Source organism: Miniopterus schreibersii (assembly GCF_964146895.1).
Source record: "Miniopterus schreibersii genome assembly, chromosome: 1".
In the NCBI taxonomy this organism is placed as follows: domain Eukaryota; kingdom Metazoa; phylum Chordata; class Mammalia; order Chiroptera; family Miniopteridae; genus Miniopterus; species Miniopterus schreibersii.
The window spans coordinates 38123188-38142629 of NC_138101.1; the positions used below are offsets into that span (position 1 = coordinate 38123188).

Sequence of the window (19442 nt, forward strand, 5' to 3'; positions counted from 1 at the left end):
TATAAGGAATTATTTCCCTGGGACGTCATAGAGTGTGTGTGTGCTCCTCCATTATCACAAAGATCAGATAATCAATGCCCTGGATCATTAAATGGCCAATAAATAAGGAATGGCCAAACTCATTAACAGCAACAGAAAACCCCCCACAATATTGAAAAGCTTTCTGAATGGCATATTTGATATCATCATGCAAAACTATGAAGGTCATAGCTCATGACTGTAGGTGAGATTACGTTTCTTCCATGTGGATTTCCCTACATTAAACTGATAACTGGGAACTCCACATCAAGTTTCTGCTTCATCTCCCAAGTAAATGCATCCAGTTGTCTAGAAATATTCTTCCCCAAGAACTGATGCATTTCCTGAACCAAAGGAGTCATCATTGTTACTCATTCTCCTCATTGGTATTCATTCTGTCTTAGGGCCACAATATTTCTTCTAGTCATTTTCTACTCTGAACCATTAATTGCCAGGGAGACAGCTGGTGGCTTGCTGGGCCACAAGTAGAAGTTCCATTCTGAGCATTGACAAAATGCTGTTGCACAATTAGTTTCTTTGACCTTAATGAGTAATAAAAGTAATTTAACCTTAACTAGTATCACAGTACTAGCAACTTGCTCATAGAGGGTATATTCTTACTTAAGAATATGATGTAGGGGGTCAATGTGGGGGGAAAGGGGACATCTGTAAAACTTTCAACAATAAAGATAAATTTTTTAAAAAAGAATATGATGAGGTTACTAGTTGGAAGTGGAGAAGCTGAATCTGTTTCCTTTAGGAGAGTCAACAAAAGTGTGGGAAGAACCACAGGGATCCTATAGCACTGATCCAGTACATCCTAATATTCCTTCACCAGATGTGTGAACTGAAGCAATCTTTCATAGGTACATAGCTACATTAGTTTTTAAAATAGAGGTAAGTAACTGTTTAAAAAGAAAATCTATGAGAATGCCAGAGGAGTGCAAAAACAAACAAACAGGCAAAAACATTCTTTCTTCCTCTCTTTTCCAGGATGAGATATAGAAACACAGTCAAGGAGCTAGGGGCCCTGGTGGCAGAACTGATGGCCACCTCATAGTTGTGTATCTGAACAATGTGAATAACATCTCTAGATCTAATTTTCTAGATAGATTGAAGGATGAATGGGTAGGTAGGTAGGTAGACAGACAGATAGCTAGATGGATAAGATAAGATAAATTTTAGGGTTTGGACTAAGTCCTAGATCCATGGATATGTTTCCGTTAGATTTACTGAAATTACTATAAAATTTGTTTGGATATTATCTGTGTACTTTCTTCTAAGAAAATTTTCATCAGCTTCAGCATAGGTTCTGTGATGAAGGACCCATTAAGAACTATTGAAACAGATGATCTTTTAGGTCCTGTTGATTGATTGTATCCTATTGTCCTAAATGTAGGACCTAACCTGCCACAAATCTAATGCTCTGATAGTTATTTATTTGCCTTGACAGTTTCTTCTTCTCTGAAAGTCTCAGGAGAAAGTACATAGGGAAGGTTGTTTCTTTATGTGCAAAAAAAGTTGTTTCCAAATTCTCAGACAGTCTTGATGATGTTTGTACTCCAGTGCTGTTTTCTTCCTTCCTTCCTTATTTTCTTTTTCTGTCTTTATTTCCATACATGCAACTGTACTACCTTATAAGGATAAACATTAATGTCCCAGACTCTAGAATGAAAATCAAGAGGAGGAGAGGCAAGAAGAGGAGAGACAAGAGAAAGAGAGGAAGACAGAGAAGGGGAGGCAGAAAAAGATACACAGGAGAAGGAAGGCTAGGGAAGAAAAGGAAAAGCAAGAGAAGAAACAATTCCATCTCGATCACAACAGTTACATTCTCTTGGCCATATAGTTAAGAGCTTTCACAGTATCCTTAATGAGGGGACAATAAAAATTTACATGAAGATTTTATCATTTACCTTCTATGGTTGCACTTTTTTATTTTTAAATAATTGAGCAAGTATCTCTATATTGTTCTCATTCCAAAATGTGTGGTCATCCCAAATAATCAAATCACTTTGTCATCTTTAGAAATTTTCAAACTAAGAATCCTTCTAGAAATTGGACTCTTACTTTGATTTATTTGTGCATACTCATTAAATAATGTTTATTGAGCAGGTACTATATGCCAAACAGTGTGCTAATTGCTGAGCACACTATAGCAAAGAAGATTGATTTCTGCCTGCAAAGGCCTTACAATTGATGAAAGAAGACAAACATCAAGCAAATAACCATAGTAAAGTATGTTGCGGTAGCAGACGTACAATTTGCTACAGGAGCATACTTGACTACAGTGAAGATTCCAGGGTTCAGAGAAGCCAAGCAAACAACATTTCCTGTCAGCAAATATTCATATACATTTTTATTTCATTCTATATTTGAATTAGTTTAGTGTTACTGACCTTGTATTTCATGTTTTGCCAAGTAAAATAGTCTTTAATCCCTATATAAAAGCTTTATGAGACATATGACTGTGACTCTATAGAATATTTTTGTCATATCTAGTTTATACATTTTCAAAATATATATCCACTCCTTCCTAGCCTCAATTTAATGATTAGTAATAAAGAATGGGAGAGAAGTAGAAAGGAATTTTTACCCAATGCTTTGTTTTATATACTAGGTACAAAAAAGCTTAAGGATTCAGAGCAGGTTCTGGAAAAAGAAATCTAGTTATCTAGGGTCAAATTGTATTTATAGCTTCAAGTTATGCATTATTCCCCAACATACTTTCAACTCATGGTTATTTAATTTTCTTTTAGGCATTATAATACCTTAGACTCAAGAGTTTTGATAACTATGATAAAGAAAATTTATTATTTTAATTTATATTTTTTTAACTTCCTGCTATCTAAGGTAAAACACATTTGATTTTGATTTTGTTTTTCCCCCAAAATCTTACGCTGAGGAGAAAAGGAACTGTCACTACGGAATTTTATGTTTTTGTTAGCAATTTTCAGTCCACACAGAGAAGAAATTTAGAAAGATATAGCAATCAGGTTAAAAAGCATTTTGATCCTTTTGCTCTTTAATAAATAATATAGAATTAAGAAATTTCTCCTAAATTAAACATTTGCAGTTGAATTTTACAAAATAGGCATAAAATAGTGTTATTTGCTTCCAGAATTGTTAGTTTTTTCGTGTGAAATGAATGTGTTCCAATATTTTCCCAGTGATATATATATATATATAAGAACTGCACACATTTTCATGTGATTTGTTTCTTGGGTAACTTCAGGTTTACTGTGTAAACTTTGACTCACAATTTAGATTAAGTGATTAAGTGGCCTTATTCTACCCAATCATAAACTAGTAGATTTCAGTAAAATGTTGTGATTTTAAGGGAAAGTGCAGTTTTAAATTATATAAATAAACAAATTTCAGAGGCTAAGTTTAGCCTATTTGGGCTATTAAGGTAATGTTGCAAGTAAAACTTGGAAGTGTAACTGGAATATTTTCAAAGTTGAATTTTACTCTTAAATTTTTTATTATTTTAAAAAGTTTTTCTATGGAAGGATGTAATCTGAGACATTCAATCTGGGAATGAGGAAAGAATTTGAAAAAGATTCACCTCTACTCTCAATTTTTGAATGATGTCATCAGTATCATGATGCTATTTGAAGAGCTCAGTTTTTTCAGTTTGATAAATGAAGATTGCTTGCCCTAAGCTGCGTAAATCCCAGAGGTGATATGACTAGTTCTGACAACACTTTTTTACACAACCCTGTTGATTGCATTTAAAACAGGAAATATTTCCTGCTGTCAGAAATTTTTTTAATGATTATTTTCCCCTAAGAATAGTTTATTGATTTTTGGAGACAGAGAAAGGGAGAAGAGAGACACATTGATGTGAGAGTGTAACAGGGATCGTCTGCCTCCTGCATGCCCCCTACCAGAACTGAGCCCACAACCTGGGCATGTATCCTGACTGGTAATCATGATGCCCAGCCAACTGAGCCATACCAGCCAGGGCATTTCCTGCTGCCAGAAATTTTAAAGAACCACTCCCAAGAGAAAACTTTAACTTTTGCCAATTTTCCTTCAATTATTAACATTTAGAGCGAATCTAGACTAGTCTGATATAGTCTTCAAAGAGAAAAGCTTACATTCCATGAGGGAGGTGAGGCACAAGGTCATCAGCAGAGGTGTAGGAGAACTTATTGTACGTGTATTTTTTTAATCCAATATTTAGAAATAAGCAAAGTATTACTAATTTTGAATATTTTGATTAACACTGGAATCTTCATTCAGCCTTGGATGTCAGGTCATATGTTATATTTGGCATCCCAGATACCCCAAGGAAAGACTAGGAGTTCAATTGGCAATGGCATTGACATTTGTTGGCTTTGTTTCCTCGTATGTTGTTGTATTGCAATTTATGTTTATTTGTTTAGGTGAATTATTTATGAATAAAATTATCTGGTTTTAGTTGAACTCTCCTCACAAAATAGGATTAACTATAAATAATAAATAAACAAACAGAAGTTTGACCTACTGGGAAGTATTGCCTCTTTCAGGGGAACATAGGAGAATGTGTAAACTTTTGTTTCTTATACCTTTAAATAACATAATACATCCAGCCTCCTTCTAAAACACAATTAAACTTTAATTACTACTTGGATTACTACCCACTCTTCTAGTCTCTTCTGATCCGTACCACTCAGAGTGAACCACTGCCTCACTTTTGTATGATCATTCCTAAATGAGAAAGCATGAGCTATGAAGATGATATGATCTAACATTTCTCAGTGTACACTTTCAAAGAATCATTAGGTGATTCTCATTTGGAATCAAGTACGCTGAGATACTCTCTTCTTTATCAAATGATATTGTATCTGAATAACACAGACTAATCTACTTTACATTCTTGGGTATTAGCTATATCTGATTGTCTCTGACTGAAAGGAAATGTGTCAAACTGATCAACATACCACAAACTCCCCAGGCAGGATTTAACCCAAAGAGGCTATTTTGTGACACAAACACTAAAGAACATTTATTTTTTTCATCATTTTTAAATTGAAGGAAGTCCTTTAAGATCTCAGGTAGATGGTTCCTGTACTAGGTCCTCTGGATTTTTTGTTTTCAGAATGAGTATTTCTTTCATGAATTAATTCATTCTTATGGATTAATCCATTCTTTATAGAACTTTCTTCTATTCAGACAACTGTTTCTGTATCCTCACTTCACTCCCTCACTGAAGTTGTAGTCCTATAGATGCCCACTAACCTTTTGTTTCATTAACCTACCATGACTACATTCACTCACATATGTTTTAAAATGTTTTATTGACCACCTACTATTTGCCAGACACCGTGCCTATCACATTGCTAAGTCTAAAATGGTAAATATGACACCACCCTGCTCTCAGAGAATTTTACAGTCTAGTTTGGTATCTCAAAACCAACAATGCTTTGTGCCTCCAAGCTTCTCTGTCTTTATCAGTGGCACTACCCAATATCCCAAACACCTACACTGAAAATTTGAAAGGTATCCTTGACTCAGTCCTCAGTTTCACTCTCTGGTAATTATTCTTTCAAACTGTCTCTTTGGTCTACACATTCCTTTCTCTTCCTAGCCTGGCTTATACTATTATGGCAGCTTTCCATCTGAACTCCATGACTCTTGCTCTCTTTTCTTTCAAATTCACCTTCATGCTCATTAAAGACTAACAGTCCAAAAACATGTCTTTCATCATGTGACTATTTAAAAAATCTTTTACTGGCTTTCTGTTTTCTACTTCACCAAAAATGTGCTCAATGAAATTCAAACACTCTAAGAATAAAATTTATTCCAACTATATTTCCCATGATACATCATATTATGACCTTTAAGTCTAATCAAGCTTTCTCATCCCTAAAACATGTAATATTCATTCTGACTTTGTAATTTAGCCTCCTTCCCACTGGGTTGTTCTCCCTGTTCTTCTCTCTCACTTAAATATGACGTTTGGTAAAAGCTCAACCCAGTTACCACTAAAGTGCAGTCCCTATGTACTGACTGCTTTGATTCAAATTTTTGTTCAGCCATTAACTTTGTGACCTTAATTAAGTCACTTAATTTCTCTGTGCCTCAATTTATTCATCTATTTTTTAAAAAAAGATGAAGATGGCATTTACCTTTTAGAATAGTTGTAAGTAGCAAATGGAAAGAGTGAATGTAGATAACCTGGAAAAATACCTAACAAGAGTAATCACTCCGTAAACATTTCAGTGAACATTACATCATCCTCGTGTCCTCTCAGTTGTTCAGCCGCAGTGGTAAATATTCCAGAGCTCTAGCTTCTCTGATAGACCTCTCTCACTCTTATAACCTCTGGCACGCAATTTATCCCTTAATGATATGCAATTTTGAATTCTAAAGGCCAAAAACTGGATATTTTGCTTCTGAGATGTATTTTAGTGTCTGGTATAGGTGGCTAATTAACATTCACTGACTGATTTGTGGTTTTTTTCCATTAGAGACTATAATTCAATTTTACCCTATACATAACTTCTGGAAAGCTGAAACTATGATTTTTCACTCTTTTTACTTTTACCTTACAAGTAAAAAATTCTTTTTCAATGCATAAAAATTGGATTGTTAGTTTTCCAGAACTCTTTGTCTTCTTTAGCTGCTAAGAAAAAGGAATCTTCTAATAAATTACACTTAAGAAAACATCAGGATAGCCATTTCCTCTAAACACTTTTCTTTCTTTATTTGTGACTGATTTAACTTTTGTAGTGGCTTATACTTTACTCACAGCTGGCTTGTTATCTTTATTGGTAATGACAAAAGAGACTCTGATATATAATAACTGGGTGCGTCCACCGCTGCCCTCCAGCCATGGCACACCAAGACGGAGTCGGACGTTGTATAAGCAGCCTATTCTCCGTGAGAGAAATAAGGGGATTACATTGTCTGTTAAGATTTTAAAAACAAAAGGAATCTGATTAAAGCTGGTGTGGTTATTATTGCCACCATGCCCCAGCAATTCTAAACAACGCCATTGATAAAATATTCCTTCTTGCTGGGGGTGGACTACTCCCACCAATACCCCACTCACACCTTAACTTTACATCATAACTCTAAAGTCATTCTTGTGGGCATGAGACTTTTTCCTGGTCAATACTGGGGATCACCCGCATAAATACACATACCTGTTGGTGTTAAACAGTCATCTTTAGTACCAACAGATAATGGCACTGATTTTGAAAAGAACATCTCTAAAATATCTTAACCATCCAGATTAGAACTACCAAGAAACTGTTCTAGAATATATTAAGTAGTTCCCCTGGGATCCTATGAATTAGCTAAAATTTTAAAACTGAAACTAAACTACACTTCTGATACTGACAGAGGAAAATAGAAATTAAGGACTGATTTAGTTTCTTTGGTCTCTACCCGAGCACATAGACAACAGAGATGATAATACCTCAAAGCCAATACCCAGGCTGAAGGGAATGTGTCACCTAAAGACTCCCCACATTGACTCTTTGGAGTTTCTCTTCTCAAATCTGGCCCTGATCTGAGTCCCATCTCTCTTCTCCCCCAACTATCCTCACCATCTAAAAATGTACTTCTTATTCTCCTCGAATTCTGACTGATTTCTTATTCCATTCCAAATTTACGTAACACTAAAGTTTATCAATAGTCATCCTTTTTAAACCATGTGGTTTCGTTTCATTTTTCTACAGTGAGTGTACTAATTCTGCCTTTATCTCTTTCACTATCTATGCATAATTCAAGTACTTCTCTGTGGAGGAGTTTCTGTATGCCCATAATTCATGAATGGTATCAGTCATGATGCAATGTGGCTGGTCAGGATGTCCTCATGAAAGCTATAGTGAGAGGCCTAATTAGCAGCAAGATGAGAAACTTAAGCTTAATGACACATCTCAAATAGCACAAGTTATTCTCTCTTATCTACTTTTTGGTATAGGATAGATACCAGTTGTAAACAGAGATTTAATCATTACAATACAATTTCCAGAAATTTATTATAAACAACTAAAATTTTATCAAATGCACTTAGATAAAGACTTAAAAGAGGATTATTTATTCTTGTTCTATATGAAATATCAAGTGAGATATAAATATCAAAATAAATAAATTTATCAATATAAATATCAAGTTATATTTTATATCAAGTGAGATGATGATGGTAAACCTGTTTCAATAGGATTATAGATATTGGTTACAGATTAATATGTATACTTTTTAAATAGGTTTAATCTTTATTAATGTCCCCTTTTTTTCACCCTTCATTGCCCATCCACTCCTGCTCCCACAAGACTTCCCCACACTATTGTTTGTCCAATAGATATACTTTTTATACAAGCTAGTATTAACAAAAGTTCTTTCCTCTGAGCCATGGTTTTTCTAGTTGTTGAAATGATGGATTTAAATATTATTTAATGGTTTTCTGTATGCTTGTGATAATATGATATGGCAGGAAATTGTAGGGGAAATTTAACTGTTGAAAGACTGGTAGGTAAAAATACTACTTTTACATAGAAAATCCAAGCTAATTAAGGGGAAAACTGCTAAGCTAATAAAATATTTCAAAGTGACTTGATTCCAAAGTGACTTACCAAACTTAATAGTATTAATATACTAAACAGTATAATAGTACTTACCAAAGTTAATAGTATTAATATACCAAACTTTATTAGTATTAGTATTTATTAGTATTAGCCAACTGCAAATAATAATTATTTCTTTCACAAAAGCAAAAGGTATACAATATAACTACTACTAATAGCCTTAAGACCCATGTAGAGAAAGCTATACACATTTTTAAAAGAAGAAAAAATAACACAAAGATATTCATAAAAATATTACAAAAGAGACACATTTATATAATGCTAAGATGATTTTTATATGTGAAAACTGGCAACATATAATTATTAAATATAACATTATTTTAAAATGTGAAAATTCATTTTAGGTTTGAGGATGAGGAAGGGGAGGAGTAGAGAAGGTGAAGAAAATGGACAGAAAACAATAAAAAAAGAAGAAAGAGAAAAGGAAGACAGGAAATTCTGAAGGTTACAAAGCTCAAATGTTCCTTTTGGTGTACACTTCAGAATGTTCTCAAGTCGTGGCTTTTTAAATGCTTTTTATCTTTTTCTCTCAGAGGCTCCAGTTTAGCAATGTTACCCAAATCATCACAATAATTTTTTTATATATAATACAGATATGGTAGTAGCAATAGGACAGTACTAGCTGGAAAATTAAGCTAAAGTTCCAAATTTAATTTACGGTATTCAATCTGTTCACCTCTGGTTCGATACCTCAAAACACTGACTTAATAAAATCGGGCCCTCCTAGTGAACTGGAGGACTGGGCGAAAGTTTCAAAGAATTGCTGCAACATTGTACATCAATAGTTTGCACTCAGAAACAAACATTTTTGCATTACTAGAAGGTGGAGATCAGTAGAGAATAAATAGCAGTGTACTGAAAAGAGTTTTGACTGAAAAACCAGATCTTAGTTCTAGAATTAATCACATACTAAGCATGTATGTTTTCTTGTCTACTCCTCTCTGGGCTCAGCTTCTGTCTCTGCCAAAAGAAAACTTGGAATACCATCATCTCTGATCTCTTTCTCCTAAAATAAGTATACTTCTGGCATTTTAATCACAGGACTATCACAAACCTAAGACTATTTGAAAGTAGGATCAAATAAAGTTCTACTCATCAAAATATATATATTGTTAGAGATCCTCAGTGTGATTGTGAAAGTAATTGTGTTAAATGCCTGCAGCCAGGAGATGAGCATTAAGACCAAAACAAACAAACAAACAAACAAACAAAGCACTAGCATTATACTTTTTAAAGTTTCTGATATGCACAGTCATTACATGAATAATCACGTTGTTAAATATGTGATGGGCTGAGTCACTGAATGAAAAAACAACACAGATAACTTTTTTCCTGGACTTATATATTTTTTAAATACAGCTTCAAGGCTAATAAATTAACACTCTATAATTACACAGTTCTGTTATGGCTGACTTCTCCCTTACAAAGCATTAAATCAGAGGTACTCAGACATTTTGGTTCAGGACCACTTCAAATCCTTAAAAATTATTGAGGACCCTAGCTCTAGCCAGCTTGGCTCAGTAGAGCACTGGCCCTCAGACTAAAGGGTCCCAGGTTCAATTCTGGCCATTCCCAGTTGGGGCGACGTGTCTCTCTCACATCAGTATTTCTCTCTCCCTCCCTTCCACTCTCTCTGAAAAGCAATGGAAAACATATTCTCAGGTGAAGATAAAAAAAACATACAAAATTGTTTAGGACCCTAAACAGCTATTGTTTATGTGAGCTATTAATATTGACTTTATTAGAAATTAAAAGTAAAAATTTTTAAAGTATTTATTTGAAATAGAAATAATAAACCATTTAAACTAATGTTATTTTTAAGAACAAAAAATTATGAACCTCATTTTATGTCTATCTACTTTTGAACTCTCTATATTGCAGTGTGCTGTTTTGATGGAAGTATTTTAGGAAAATTGTGTCTCATACAAAGATACAGTTGGAAAGAACGAGTATTTTGATAGCCTTTTCAAATAATTGGGAATATTCTCTGACTCTACGCCAAAACTTGAAAAGTAGTGTTTTCTTAGAGGCTAGTTATTTCCATATAGACTCTGAAGCCATATATCAATGAAATTTTTGAACTTTTTTATGATAAAATTCATCAGTCTCTGTTCCATATTGAATGAATCTCTTATTGTGAATAATTTTATAATATTATGCATTGACTATGTATAAAGCATGGGTTCACTTAGTTCACATAGCTATGCATATGTTCCAAATGTTGACACATTTCATTGTACAATATTGAAAAATCATATTCCAAAGTATCAATGTGAATCTCATAAAAAAAGAGGGACATCTATAATACTTTCAACAATGAAGATAATTTTTTAAAAAAGTCTTTAAGTACTGGGAAGTTGTCAAATTTATAGGGGATTATACACATTTTAAAAATTCTAATTTTCACTTGTGAGTTCGAATTTTATCACAAACAACAAATCATTAGTTGTTTTCCTTAAAGTGACAGGCTCATTTCATTAATTGCAAGTAAACTGTCAGCCAAAGAACCAAGTCTTAATAACCATGATTAGCCTGTCAGCTGCCCTTTCAAGTAAAAATGGTGATAAGTGTTAAAGAGTAACTGTTTCAGCTTTCACCTCAAATGTCTAAGAACTTTCCTCAAGACAACCATTATATTTCAGCATGTAGCTGTGTTTATGCACTCTTTTCATTTTGTTGGCTAGCATATTTAAGAAGATTTATGCCTAACAATCAAGATTTAATAAAATTAATCGTTTTTACTGCTTCATCAAGAATATTCTTAAGTGAAACTGGCATTCTTTTTTTCTGGAGTATTTGAAAACAAAAAGTATAATGAGTCCTAGTGCAATTTGGTGCCACTGTCATGGTTCACACTAAGGTGCCAGCAGTTTTGACCACATTGCTTTTGCTCCATCAGTGCAAATGTCAACACAGTGAAACTGCAAATGAGACCTGGGTGGTGATGTCAGCAGCCCCTGACATCTCAGGGCTCCACAGGAGGCCATGGTACACACGTCAAGAAAAACTGAGTTAAATTTTTCAAGCTAAACAAATGCCTTTACAAACCTTGCAAGACATTTTTTTTATTGTGCATTTCTAAGCTATAAATTGAAATGCCTAATTATTCCCTTAAGGTTCAGTAGAGAGTATAAAATTTGAACAGGACAGATTTTAAATATAAGCGTAAGAAGTAAACTAAAACAAAATAATCACACCATAGGAAACTATAACAGGGCATAAGGAAGAAAACAAAAGGTTTTTTAAATATGCATGAATCCCTTTAACCATACCTTGTAGATTATAGTCTGAAAGTGGTTCTGTCATTAGATAGCATCTACTTCTTTAGCTGGCAGCCATTGGAAATGGTCCCAGAATGAAATTTCGGACTCTTTCCTCTGAGATCCAAAATGTGAAAGACAATGCAGAGTTAACCTCCTTCTTCCAGGACTTAACCCTTTAAGTCTGTCAGGCATGGACCATGATTTCACAAGGGTTCTTGCTAATATGAAGGTAGTCACATGCCATGTTCCTTTAGCCAATCATAGGGCCATGCTCAAAACAACAGCAGGTCAAGGAGGCATTTTCTAACACGCCTGTGAGCCCCATTACATCACCCCTGGCTGTCTTCCAGAGAGCTCCGAGGACAGCACGCATCCCACTCGGTCTCACAGCTTCCAATCTGTAAAAAGAAAAACCATTATACTTACTCTACATAAGGGTTATGCAGTTTGTTTTACTGAAGCCTCATAGTAAGTCAGAAGTGAAAATATTGATGAAAGAACTTGAATATGGGTTCCTAATTCCAAGAAATAACTTTTTCCTCCATTCACATTCCTTTATGTTGCTAAAAAAAATGAATGGGAGATATCCCCTACGGTCATAATTTTTAGAATGTTCTTTGCTACATAAAATGGCTTTGTGATTATTAAGTGTCTTTCCAATGAAATATTACAACATGGAATTAATATTTATTCAGTTCTTACGGCTACAAGACACACTTTTAGGAATAAGCTTTTGAAGAATTGAGCAGACATTTTTATTACGTAAGTTAAATTATTCACAGCACCTTTAGTGTTTGACGAAACAGATTTAATCAAAGGTTCTGAAAGTTATTGAGCAAATACCCCAAGACAGTAATTTGTAGCTACATTTTGACTTTAATTTATTGCTAATTACCAAAGAGGTGTGTTCAGACTAGTACACACTCTGTTCTTAGTGTGCCTCTGGCACTAGTATACTGCACCTGATACTGAAAACATGAATCAAGGAAAAATTATATGACTCCGTAACAACTGCTTGTTATGGGACAACAACTCAGAAACTTTTTGCTGAATTCTCTACCTCCTTCCAACCACTAAATCTTGCAAATTATTAGGGCTCAACCTTCAGATATCTTTTCTATCACATTTATTTTCTGACTCTCATCCATTTCCTTTGTTTCAAATATACTACCTATGTGTTCATGATCTTGCCAAGAGCAACTGACATAAATTTCAATTATATCAATAGAAAATGAGGTTGATAAAAGTATAAATTTTGACAACCTAACAAATGACTTTTTATAAAAGCAAGCTAAAAATGTTATACTAAATTGAGATAGTACTTTATAAAATATTATTTATTGTATTATGCAAAATTATGACACTAAAAATTATAGTTTTGCAATTTATTAGTTTATAAAGTACCATCAGTATCCCTATGATGTTTTATAAGTAATAAATGTTTTTAGAGGTAAAAGCTTAAGGGGTTTTGCATTTCAGTGGACTACAAATTATATAGCTGGCCTGTTCCTATATGATAGGGCTATGAGATTATCTATGTTAATCACTTAGCTTACCACCTACTACACAGACAGTTCTTAATCAATAATAAGAATTGTTATTAAGAAGATATTGTCACCCTGGCTGGGTCACTCAGTGGTTTGGAGCATTGTCCGTACACCAACAGTTTTTCAAGTCCCTGTCAGGGCACATACCTAGGTTGCAAGTTAGATCCCTAGTAGGGGCACTTATGGGAGGCAAGCCATCGATGTCTCTCTCTGTCTCTCTGTCTCTCTCCTTCCCTCCCTTCCTTCCTCTCTCTCTAAAACATCGATAAAAATATATCCTCAGGTGAGGATTAAAAAAAAGTTATTGTCCACACCTGGCAAAATTATTTTAAGATCCAACCAATTGGTGTTATATGCTGGTTATGTAGAAAGACAGGCAGACGTATTTGCAAATGAAATTAAATATTTGAGAAGAAAGAAGGTGTGAAAAGATATAGTTCAGAAGCATTTTCTGATTTAAATGAGATTTGCTGATTTCCTGTACTGAGCATCTTCAGTTGTTTCCTTTAATCCTCACAGTGTTGTAAAGCCCACACTACTACTCCCATTGAACTGGAAAGCAGATTGAGAGATCAGGGAGGCTGAGTAAATTTCTCAAGCCACAATATGAGTAACAGAATTTGGATTGGAATCTAGTTTTTCTTTTCTTTTTATGGTGTGTGTGTGTGTGTATATATATATATATGTTTTTAATTTAATTTTTTCCATTACCTTTTATCCCCTCTGTTCATTCTACCACCTCCACCCATCCCCTCCACCCCACAATCACCACGCTGTTGCCCGTATCCACGAGTTCTCTCTTTTTTTGCTAATTTCCAAGTAGTTTTTTTTCATTACCTCATAGTGTCTCACATTTCCCATGGTGCACTCTTAGCTTGGGTTAACGTTTCCTCACTTTGGTGAATGCAAAATGGTTGAGTATCTTTAGTAAACCTAATTTGAACAGGTAAGAATTAAAAATAGCTTATTTCTCTGATTCTTTTATGAGCTGAATTTCCATAAATATATATATTTTAACAATGACTACAGTCTTCTATCAGGATCTCACTCCCTTCCAGCTTTGTTGGTTCATAGCTGGACCCAGTTTTTGTTGATTGCTTGGATTCTAGACTGTAATTTTCAGCAGGATGCTCCTGATAATCCTCCAGATGATTTTCTGGCACCTATCACATAAGCATAGACCATAGAGTAGAAATTTCAGGCTTCATTGGAGGAAAACTTGCTGATACTTTTCAAGGTGGGGGCTGTGTTTTCATGGTGCTCCACCTGCTTAGCCAGCCCATCCCGCTGAGGCGGCTGCTCCCGGTTCCTCATGGGATCTCAAGCAAGACCTGACGGCATGTTGTCTCTCTTTTCTCTGTGCCTCCCGCTCCAGACCTGGCTCTTTCTTTGCCTCTGAGACACACTAGAGGTGCGCTGGCTTGGCCAGCTGGTTCTGTGAGACTGAAGTCTATATGTGGACAGGTGGGAAGTGTCACTGGCTTGCTTCTGCTCACTAGCGCACCCCATGCAGAGTGACTGCTGCTGTGGGTGCTATCCTGGGACCAAGCTTCCCCATGGCTGCTGAAAAGGCCAGCTGGTAAAACCTAAAAGTATGTCACTGTTGATTCACCATAGGTTGAACTTTGTTCACAGGCAGGTAGGAGGAGATAGGCTAAATTCTTCCTTTCTCTCCCTGGTCAGACTGTTCAGAAACACAGCAGCTCATGCAGACCTCTGGAGATACCCTCCTAGCTTCATATAAAGCTCCAGCCCTTGGTCATCTACCCCTTGCCTTTGCTCTCCATGCCTTCCCGCTCCCTGGGCCCCCTTCTCTCATTCCTTCTCCAGAGTAGCATACCCTCAAAAGTAAGGTCTGTGCCGCAGGCTCTGTTTTCTCAGAAATCCAGACTAAGATAGTTGGTGGCCCCCAAGATTCCTTACCATTAGCCTCTCTTCCAATCCACCTCATTTAAAAAGATCAGCAATGGCTTTAAATTGTAGAAACAAAATCTTTGATTGAGAGACAAAAGAGAAAAACAGAAGAGAGAATCATATTTACTGGGCTCCAAGAAAGGAGAGGAGGTTGTCTGACTAGGAGAACCATGACAAATCCCCTAACTTCTGTGCTTCACAGGTAACAGGTGGTATGGTGGGTGGAAGGGAGTTATACATGCAACTATTCAAGCCACTAGCACTGAAAATATCTTACTTGATTTGCAAGAGGTGGAGTTTAGGATTTTTTTAGGTACAGACATATCAGAAATAATTCTGATGTAGCAATAGGTGAGTGTATGGATAAACAAGTTATCCCACGTGTAATTGTTTATGTGCTTGCTATCACAGTTTATGTTAATTCGTAGTATTCATGGTCAAATATCCAGAGCAAGTTTGCTAATGTACTATGTTTAAAGACTAACAGCCTGAATTGAGAGAAAAGAGCACAACATGGTCACTATTTCTCTCATAGAAAGGAAATGAAGACAACCCTGCCAAACTTTTGGGAGATGGAAATTCAGACGCATGAAATACTTTAGTGGAGCTTCGACTTTTATCCTATAATTAGTGATCATTTAATTGATATGTCTGCAAATGTCAGAATAAAGACAAAGATAAAGACAAGGCATCAAATAATGTGACGTGGATATTAAAAATTCAGGTATCTTCTGATATAATGCTATATATTAAGTACTTTGGGTCACATCAAGTTTCTCGTCAAATGTTCAGTTTCTCCATTGATGACCTGCTTCCTTAATATACAAGCACAGACCTTGTTTCTTTAAGCAGCCTTGTTATACCTTTAAGCAATCTCATGATACGTGCTCTCTGCCTTATGGTGGCTGAGGTTATAGGAATTCAAAATGTATTGTCACTTAGATGACTAGGTATCCAAGTGACAACACACATTACCTAATTTTAAATATGTTAGAGGTTTAACCTGTCTGGGTTTAGGGGAAGCTCTGATTAATGTCTTTATCATTTGTGCACTGAAATGAATAGCTATGCCATGTACTTATCTCTCAAAGGCAAAGTTCTTCCACATGTTTAAGCTTCAGCCTTTTAGAACGATGACTTATTTCCCTCTTATGTGTTTCATAATTGGGCGATTCTTCTGTGGCACCTCTTTTATCAATAAGAAATTCTCATTTCAGCAAAGATGAATATAAAGAGAAAGTGAAGGGTCTTCTGACACTCTTCTAATTTAACTAATTCATTGAGAAAATGAAAATGGCTGCATGTAACATAATCCATTCATTTGCCTTGCTGTTTGTACATGAAACTGGTGCTTTGTAGATGCGTTTATTTATTCAGCAAATGTTTACTGACGGCCCACTATGTAGAGACACTGGCCTAGATGCCAGGTGATGGTAGTGAATACAGCAAAGTCCTTCCATCACGATAACTTATAATCAAAGACAGGAGGCAGGGAGTGAACAAATAAATGGATAATATAACTCCAGGTTGCTTTTGGTGCTATGAAGCAAGTTAAAGCAGAATAAGGACCAGATAGTGAAGTGAGCATGGGCCCTTTTTAAGGAGTGAAATGAGGAAATCTCTCTCTGAGGATGTGAGATTTAAGTGGGGGCCTGAAGAACAGAATTATTTGATAAATTTAAAAGTATTTATTCATTAAATAGCTCACTAAATAAAATTGTATTTTATTAATTTCAACAGCAACTATATGTATTTGAAAGGGCTAGGTAATATATATTCGGTTTAAAGTATCGTTTGGAGCACTAATGGATGTGAGGATTCCTTATGATAACTACACATTTCTCTCCTTCTTTGAGGGCCCCAAAGCTGGGAAGCACTCCCCTAGATCAACCCCATGTGCCCAGTCCTATCCCCTCACTCCTTCATGGCACTTCTTTCTCAGTGAGCTCAAATGTACCATGTTCATTGCTTCGTTCAAGTTCATTGTTCCCCTCACCAGCCTCTCCCACACACTCCACCTGTCCAAATTCCCCCTCCTCATCAAGGCCTCGCTTCTGGACAACAGATCATCTGGACGGGGTAGCTATGTGCTAGGCATTGTATTAAATGCTTTGCATTCATTATGTTATATACAAGCCTTGATACTATTGTCATTCCTACTTTGTAGACAAGGACAGGGGCACTTGGGGAGTTTAAGAAACTTGCCTAACTTCATACAGCTGGGCAGTGGCTGGGACAGGATTCCAACACAGGTCTGATGACTCCAATGTCCACACTTTAAACTACTACTCTTGTGTGTCTTCCCAGACCATCCTGGGACAATTATTCCATCTTCATGTGGCCTTAGCTTCTTATAATACTTACAGAAATTTACAGTTTCCAACTTGGTCCTGTTTTGCTTTGTCTGCTAGTATTTCATATACAGGGGTGGGCGAAAATAGGTTAATAATAATAAAAAATAAATAATACAAGAATAAACTCTGTGTTTCACATACAACTATAAACCTACTTTGCCCACCCATGTATTTTAGTTTATTCTTCCCAAGTTTGTAGGCAAAGACCATATTTTGTGATTCTTGACCAGATTGAATAACAGTGTTGACTGTTCTGAACACATGTACATTCAGAAAGTACTTGTTCATTAATCACTGAACATGCATCTCATTTTATTATCCTTCTCCCTACTTGAGATATTTTTTCTCAGTAAATTTAATGAAGGCCTCTCATCTACCTTTCTTGTCTCCATAATTCCTTCAGTGTCCTCTGCTTTAAAAAAGCCTGACTGCTTGTAGTTCTGCAAACAGGCTGTATGCTCATTTATACCTCCAGTCAATCCATTGTGTCTGGTTTTCCTTTGTGATGTTCCCTTAGTGTAGGAAATATTTTTTCATGGCCTGAAAAACTTTAGCTTTTAAATTCAGCTAAAGTAATCTACTCTTGGATGAAATGCCTAATCTACCAGAAGTTTTAGGTGGTCCCCTGTGCTTCTGTAGCAATGTCTATATTATACTGTTATAAAACATATCACTTTATTTAGAACTATGTATTTGTTTATTTGTCCCACATGAGCTCTGAGAAAATGTGGATTGTTTCTTATTTATCTTTATGAGAACTTACCACATAGCACTGGCATAGGGTGATCCTCTGTAAATATTTGCAGAATGAATGAATATATCAAGCAACAAACATGACTTTATCCCAGATACTTAAAGTGTAACAGTTTTAAGTGCTGGAAAAGAGTCTAAAACCAGGGCAAAGAGATAATAGAGTTGTTTTTGTGAAGTGCAGTACTACGTAAGTTGACTCTTCAATTACTTTTATGAAAGGTTCTATGTCTTTAAATTTATGAACTGTGTTTATAAACAAATTTTGGGGGATATGTAAAAGGAAAACTAACTCTGTGGCATCTTGAAAACAAAACAGCTATTAAATTAACTGAAGTTTTCCCCCTTTTGACTATCTAATAGCTTCTTTGCTTGATATAAGATATCCACTATAATAGTTAGGATACATTCACAAGTGGATTGCTTCAGATCAAAAAGTAATATTCCCACCCAGCCGGTGTGGCTCAGCTGGTGGAGCATTATCCTGTACACCAAGAGGTCTAAGGCATGATTCCCCTCTGGGCTCGTGCCTGGAACGCAGACTGGCTCCCCAGCAGGGGGCGTGCAGGAGGTAGTCAGTCCATGTCGTGGATGTTTCTCTCTCTCCCTCCCTTCCTCTCTCTCTCAAATCAATAAAAACATACTTTTTACAAAAGTAATAGTCCATTGTACTCTGCTGATTCTATAGCTGGGAAATTGTACTTATTTTTGTGAACCACATTTGAGGGCAAACACTGACAAATGGAAATGGATCCCGAGGATGATACAGAGTGTGGAGCTTATATAAGCACTTGATGAAGGAACAAGATTTGAAAGGAAAATTTAAAGGGCACAGGAGCACTGCTCTTGATGAGCCACCAAGAGAAGAGAAACTGACGGTATCTTGTATGATTCCTGAGGACAAATGAGTGGATGTTAGAGGAAGGCAGCTCTCAGTCCACCAAAGGCATGTCACGCACAGCTGGACGCCAGGATGTAGCGGCAGAGTGTTGGGGGACCGAGGGGCAGGGAGACTCA

The 19442-nt window shown here is 35.8% G+C and overlaps 1 protein-coding gene across 1 annotated transcript in view; it reads right to left on the reverse strand.

Annotated features, from left to right (window-relative positions):
* Window positions 1-19442, reverse strand: part of LOC308563292 (transmembrane protease serine 11F-like) — a gene marked incomplete at both ends in the record, with an annotated part of 85929 nt that overhangs the window by 59248 nt on the left and 7239 nt on the right. The gene's annotated exons all lie outside the window — the stretch shown is intronic.